Source organism: Rhinopithecus bieti, unplaced genomic scaffold, assembly GCF_001698545.2.
Source record: "Rhinopithecus bieti isolate Rb0 unplaced genomic scaffold, ASM169854v2 scaffold_69716, whole genome shotgun sequence".
NCBI lineage: Eukaryota > Metazoa > Chordata > Mammalia > Primates > Cercopithecidae > Rhinopithecus > Rhinopithecus bieti.
The window spans coordinates 203,382-210,006 of record NW_016826382.1 but is presented as its reverse complement, the minus strand read 5'-3'; the positions used below and the strand labels follow the sequence as shown (position 1 = coordinate 210,006).

General features: G+C 47.8%; 1 long non-coding RNA gene across 1 annotated transcript in view; it reads left to right on the top strand.

The window, feature by feature from the left end:
* LOC108522976 (uncharacterized) overlaps positions 1 to 4,929 on the top strand; it is an 11,741-nt gene extending 6,812 nt beyond the window's left edge. Inside the window, exons 3-5 of the long non-coding RNA XR_001883659.1 lie at positions 3,527 to 3,648; positions 4,666 to 4,766; positions 4,853 to 4,929. This is a non-coding gene — a long non-coding RNA (uncharacterized LOC108522976). The remainder of the gene's footprint in view (positions 1 to 3,526; positions 3,649 to 4,665; positions 4,767 to 4,852) is intronic.
* The last annotated feature ends 1,696 nt before the right edge of the window (positions 4,930 to 6,625 follow it).

Below are 6,625 nucleotides of genomic sequence, written 5' to 3'. Positions count from 1 at the left end.
AGAGAGAGAGAGAGAGGGAGGGAGGGAGGGAGGGAGGGAGAGAGAGAGAAAGAAAAAGAAAGAAAGAAAGAAAAGAAAGAAAGAAAGGAAAGAAAGAAAGGAAGGAAGGAAGGAAGGAAGGAAGGAAGGAAAGAAAGAGAAAGAAAGAAAGAAAGGAAGAAAAGAAAGAAAGCGAACAAACTCCACAGTTGAAACTCCACAGTTGAGTGATTGTACTCGGGCTTCTGTCTTGATCTGTTTATGCTGTTATATTATAATAAAATATCTGAGACTGGATAACTTATAAAAAATATAAATTTATTTCTCACAGTTCTGGAGGCTGGAAGACTGTGATCAGGGCCCTGCAGCTCTGAGGTCTGGGGAGGGCTGCTCTCTGCCTCCAGGATGGCCCCTTGTTGCTGTGTCCTCTGTGGGGAAGGGATGCTGTGTCCTCACACGGTGGAAAGCGGACGGGAAAAAGGACCTGCCTAGTTCCCACCAGCCCTTTCATAAAGTAACAAATCCCATTCCTGAAGGCTCTGCCTATGTGACTCAGTCACCCCTAAAGGCCCCACCTGTTAATACTATCACTTTGCCAATCACATTTCAACACATGCATTTGGGGGCACATTTGGACCATGGTGGCATTTGTCTTTTTGTTGCTTATAGACTGTGTTCTGAAAAAATGAAAAATGATTTTGACACAAACCAATGCTTTTGAAATATTCTAATATGTTTATCTGGAATATGCCTCTTAAAGAAAACTGAAGGGCCAGGTGTGGTGGTTCATGCCTGTAATCTGAGCACTTTGGGAGGCTGAGGCAGAGAATTGCTTGAGGTCAGTCAGGAGTTGGCCACCAGCCGAGGCAACATACCCAATCTTCAAAAAAAAAAAAAAGTAGCCGGGCCTGGTGGCACGCGCCTGTAGTCCCAGCTATTTGGGAGACTGAGGCAGGAAAATTGCTTGAGTCCCAGAGTTCAAGGCAGCCGTGAGCTGTGATTGCACCACTGCACTCCAGCCTGGGCAACAACAACCCTGTCTCTAAAAAACAAACAAAAAGCCTGAAATGTTTAGCTTTTCGTTGATTTTCATGATTTTTCCTGGTGACCTCAGACCTTCTCCTTTTGTCATGAGGGGAGATTTCCTGGCGTGGTGCTCCTGGGGCTTTGTGCTTCCTGTGAGTGGCCTGGCTGTCTCTGGTTCTTGGTCACTAGGGATGAAGGATTGTTTCACTGGCTCACTTGTGAGCTGTTCCCTGGAGGGCGTGGACAGGCACACGCGGCTCTGGAGGTACTTGGTGGGCAGCCTGGCCTCCAGTGGCCGGTGCCACCTCCCTTTGCTTTCTGTACCCCTAGGATTTTGCCAGACCCGCCTGGCAGCCAATGTTGGGAAGTTGGGCACAGAGCCGAGTCCTGAGGCCTGGGACACTGCCTGGTGAAGGTCACCCAGTCTGACGGGCTCCAGAGCCTCCAGGGCTTCAGCATCTCCGTGCAGGGCACCCATCATCTCCCGGCCGCCTGTCTCAGCATGAAGAATTCAGCCAAGGGCGAGCTCCCGGATGCCAAGAGTGTGCCCGTGGTGGGGAGCTGGGTGACCACCGTGGCCGCAGCTCCCACCCCTTCCACATGGCGCGGCAGACGATGACGCAGCCTGGGCTCAGAGGAGCTCACATCACGTACATGACACCCTCGGCTGTTGGGGGAAGACCTTTAAAGACGAGGGGACAAGGCCTTCTTCCAGGGCACTGGGCCAGCGTCCTCAGAGGCCGGGGGCCCCTCGTGCTGGTCCTGTGCGAGGAGCTGAAAGGTCATCTAAGGGCCTCGGCCTCCTCCAGACACCAAGGGAACCAAGAGAACCACACAGAATCCTCAGCTGTGCAGACCATTGACCTTCGAGAAATTCCGATCATCTTTTTCCTGCCGGATCCTGCCTGTAGAGGGCCGGGAAACGCTCTAGAAAAGGGACGTCTTGTGATCCAGCTGTGGCTCCAGTTCCATATCTTGATCCCTGCAGGGAGGGAATCCAGGGGTCCCTGCGGGCCCACAGGAGACGCACTCCGCTACTCAGACCTAGAGTCCAGATGCTTTAGGACCTGAGCAATGTTTAAGTATTTACTTAAAACAAAAGAATCGTGTTTCCCATCTGTACTTAGGTACTAACTGCTCTTTTGCACCACCGAGTACTTGCAATTATGTTCTACGGTGGGGATCTGCCACACAACAATAAAAACAGGATGCAGAACACCGGAAAAAAAAATGGAGTTGTTGAACAGTGGAGTTACTAGGACAGGACAAAGAAATTGAGTACAGGGGCCCTTCCTGGCTGTGAAAGAGTTGAGAAGTGGAGAAGGAAGGAGGGAGGGGCTGAGCCGAGAGGAAGGCACCCACACTGCACCCCACCCGGGGGTCTTCCAAGGCTGGCCTCACCGATTTCCTCTGTACCTTGAGAATGAAGGCAGCTAGTGCCCAAGGACACAATTAGCTCTTTTAACAGCAAGACCAAGGCTCTGGGGTTTTTAAGGTGACATTTGGATGCGTGGTTATCATTTACGTAGCTGGAGAGAGGAAGAAAGCCCGTGATTTTGGTCGGATGTGGTCGCCTGACCCAGCAGGTATCAGAGCTGACACAAAAATAGGGATTCATTCTCAACCATGGGCTGCTCCTCGCACCACACCCTCCAGAGTGTTCCCTAGCCCCTCAGGCAGCTATCAAGGGACAGCTGATCCCAGAATGGCTAAAGAGCAGCCCTGACCCAAAACCACACGCAGACAAAACGGAGTCGGTTCATATTTATTGGTGAGCACTAGCAGTGTACCAGGGCAAGGCCAGACAACACTTTTACTTCTAATTTTATAATTTAGCACTAAAGAACAGTAAAACCAAAGAGAAGGATAGGAGAAAATCACTGAGGAAGTGAAGAGAAGTGAGAGTCCACCTAAGAGAAACCTCACATTGCATCGCACGAATGAGGCTGCGCATAAAATATGTGAGGGTGGACAGAGGTGTGGGGAAACCATTTCTATCTTAAAAGATAAGTGCATGTTTGAAAAATGGCAAGCATTCCGCTTTTTTAGGAAAAGGAGTAAAATTTATTAAAAATATGACAATTATTGGCCGGGCGCGGTGGCTCAAGCCTGTAATCCCAGCACTTTGGGAGGCCGAGACGGGCGGATCACAAGGTCAGGAGATCGAGACCATCCTGGCTAACACGGTGAAACCCCGTCTCTACTAAAAAATACAAAAAACTAGCCAGGTGAGGTGGCGGGCGCCTGTAGTCCCAGCTACTCGGGAGGCTGAGGCAGGAGAATGGCGTAAACCTGGGAGGCGGAACTTGCAGTGACCTGAGATCCGGTCACTGCACTCCAGCCTGGGTGACAGAGTGAGACTCCGTCTCAAAAAAAAAGAGACAATTATAAGGGACAAGTTCTGAATTAGGTATTATACAGTTTCGCCTTGTTTTCCATACAAAATATATAGTTGGAATTTTTGTGAATTACCAGCTTCAAAGGTTCCGGGCCCTCATTTCACATTCGTCTTCGTTGGCAGTGCATTCTGTGGACGATGAACACAAATGCAGCTGTGCCTGTGCCTGGCCTGCGTGTGTTGAACACATTCCTGCTGTGTGGGAGCTGCCTACCCAGCAGAACCTCAGAGTCTGAGTTCTCAATGTGAGCCTCATTTTATTTTATTTTAAAATGCAATTGTGAACTTTCCCCTTAAACAATTCAGAAAGCAGCAGTTTTATGTGGTCTTTTAGAAAACAAACTGAAATGGAAGAGTGTCCTGGTATATTAATGAACAAAATTTACTTCTGAATATGAGTTTGTTTTTAGTGCTTGGAACCAGCACTTGATGGAAGAGAACAGCAAAAAGGGAGCAGCAGAGAGGTGGTGTCCGAGGAGTTAAAAGTTATTTTAATCACAGCAGGCAACTTGGGAAGACTGTTTCATGGTGTCAGAAGTCTATATGACAGGAAGGGAAGAAAGTATCTCAAAGGTGGAAGAGGAAGGAGAGAAGATGTGGTAGGTGAAGTTGTAATGTGATTTAATGATGGCTGAGAACTTGTACAAAACCCAGAAAATGAAGATAAATTAGATATGAAGGAAGAAAAAGGTCAAAGATGAGATTGTAAAACTGTGATGCAGACTTGCTGAAACTGGAGTTTGGGTCTTAACTGTCCCTCCAAATCCCTCCTCCAGTTTGTGTGAGAGTTTGTCAGGAGCCTGGTTTTTGCTCTGCCATGCCTGGCCACGCCAGGCCCTGTTTTGGTGCTGAAGTCTGGTGTTGGAAGGCTGTGGCACTCGTAGAGTAAGACCCTTGTCTCCCAATCTTCTTGGTCTCTCTGAGCTGCAATTTCCTTATCTGTAGAATGAGACAATGACAGACCTTGGATCAGTTGAGCAATTTGTTTCTCAGATTGTTCAACTGAAGAATTTGTTCCTAGATATTTGTACTAAAACATACTAAAATTAAAGTAAGAACATCATATTAGTTAACAGGAAATTGTTCTGACATATGCAGTAAAAGGGAATCGAAAGCATTCTTTCCAAATTGCACCACACATTCAGCCAAAATCCAAGTCTGCCATCTTGTGATGAGAGCCTTCCATGGTCTCACATGAGTCCGCCATCTTGTGATGAACGCCTCCCATGGTCTTGCACTTTGCTTAGTGTTTGTTCCCATAGGAGTTGACATTTTGGGTGTGTATGCCAAGAGGTGACACGAAACAGAAGTTGGGATCACTGTGGCTAACCTGAGCATGTTGGAAACCAAGGAGAGGCTGATGGTAATATTGGATTTTGTGTAAAAGATTCCTTTCAAAGAAAGACCTGTGACAATTGGTAATTACAGCTAATGTGTTTCCACCAACAGCCATTTTGCGTTGGCATCACACCATCCGCCATCAGCGTTGCTGGCAGGAGCAGTGTTCAGGAGCCGCAGACAGTGGATTGTGCTGCTTCAGGAGCCTGGTGGCTGGAAGGTTTGCAGGCTGCCAGGGGCCTCAGCTGAAGACCTGGATCCACAGGACCCACAGAGGCAAATTATTCAATTGATCATACAGTGTGAGAATGAAACATTAATTCCCCTTCTCTACCTCATATGAGAAATGTGAATTGTCTTTTTTAAATTTGGGAATCTAGGTTATAGTATGTATGAGTCAATTTTTTAAACAATGACTTTTTTTTGGGCTCAAAATGTTTTGTTTTGTTTTGTGGTAGAGGTGAGGTCTTGCTATGTTGCCCAGGCTGGTCTCAAACTTCTGGACTCAACAAATCCCCCTTCCTTGGCCTCCCAAAACACTGAGCCTACAGGTGTATTCACCTTAAAGAATTTGAAGACCACTAGGAGGTCAGTAATCTCAAATGTTTCACTAGTTCTTCATCAAGGTGGGAATGAATCTGATTAAAACAGCTTGGAAGACTGTATTCTGGAGAACCAGAGAAAACAGGAGGGAATCACCAGAAATACAAAGGAAATCTGAGTGGGGCTGGGATGAGGCTTGGCACAAGCCACTCTGCCCCTGGACAGACTGTACTCTGGAGGACCAGAGAAAACAGGAGGGAATCACCAGAAACGCAAAGGAAATCTGAGTGGGGCTGGGATGAGGCTTAGCACAAGCCACTCTGCCCCTGGACACCAGCTTGTGTGGGACTGGAGGGTACTGGCTGTTTTCTATGTACCCTCCTTGTCACTTTGCTTCTCTGTGGAGCAAAATGGAGGCAGATGCAGTTGATTCTTGTGATTTGCCACCGTTAGTTCTATAAAGTCACCTAAACACTGAATTTGTGAATACAGAGCCCTTGCTTCTGGGGAAATACAGGGCTGGGTTCCCGCGAGCCTCTGGTCACAACATTTTCATCAACCAATCAGTACATAACCTTGCTTATGCGTGTTCCTGTTTAAAGACACCTTTTTGAATAGATGTTGGTGATCCCACTAACACTGTGTCCATGGCCAGCAGCACTGGAACTCACACCTGAATAAAGCTATCTCACACGCATTTTCTCTGTGCGGCACATCACAGCCTCTTGCTCTTAGAATGCTAGACAGTACGTCAGCACTGGGCTTGGGGTCATTTTAAACAGCAAAATCACTAAGAAAAAGCACAGAAGTGTGAAGAATATGGCGTTATGTGGGCCGTGAAAAGAGCACTTGTTTGTGGCATGAGCCGAAATGAAATGGCAGAGCATCACCTGTGCAACCTCAGCCAGGCCATGGCCTGTGGCTGACACGGGGCAGCACAGTGCAGGCAGGCGGGGCACACTCGAAGATGAGCTGTTATTATCAAAGGGTGTGAAATTTCCAGACAACCACTGACTTGACGAATCCTCTTGGGCACCAGAGCACGTGCTGCATCTGAGATGCTGGTTGGGGAGCCCAGGCAGTCGAGGGGAGAGGAGCGCTCACTGTCTTACTGGCAACAAGCTGTCTGGAGAACAACCTGTTTTTACTCTCCTTTTGCAAGCAAAACACTCCCACTAAGGTAAAGCTGCACGGGCAACACTGACTGAGCTCTGCTTTTCTAAATCTGTTTGTTCTCTTGACCTCGAGCCTGTCCCAGGCTGTTTCTACTCTACACGTTGCAATTCACTCTTAGCTGCTATTCACGATGTAGGTGCGAATTACCACCTTGGTGTCTCTAGG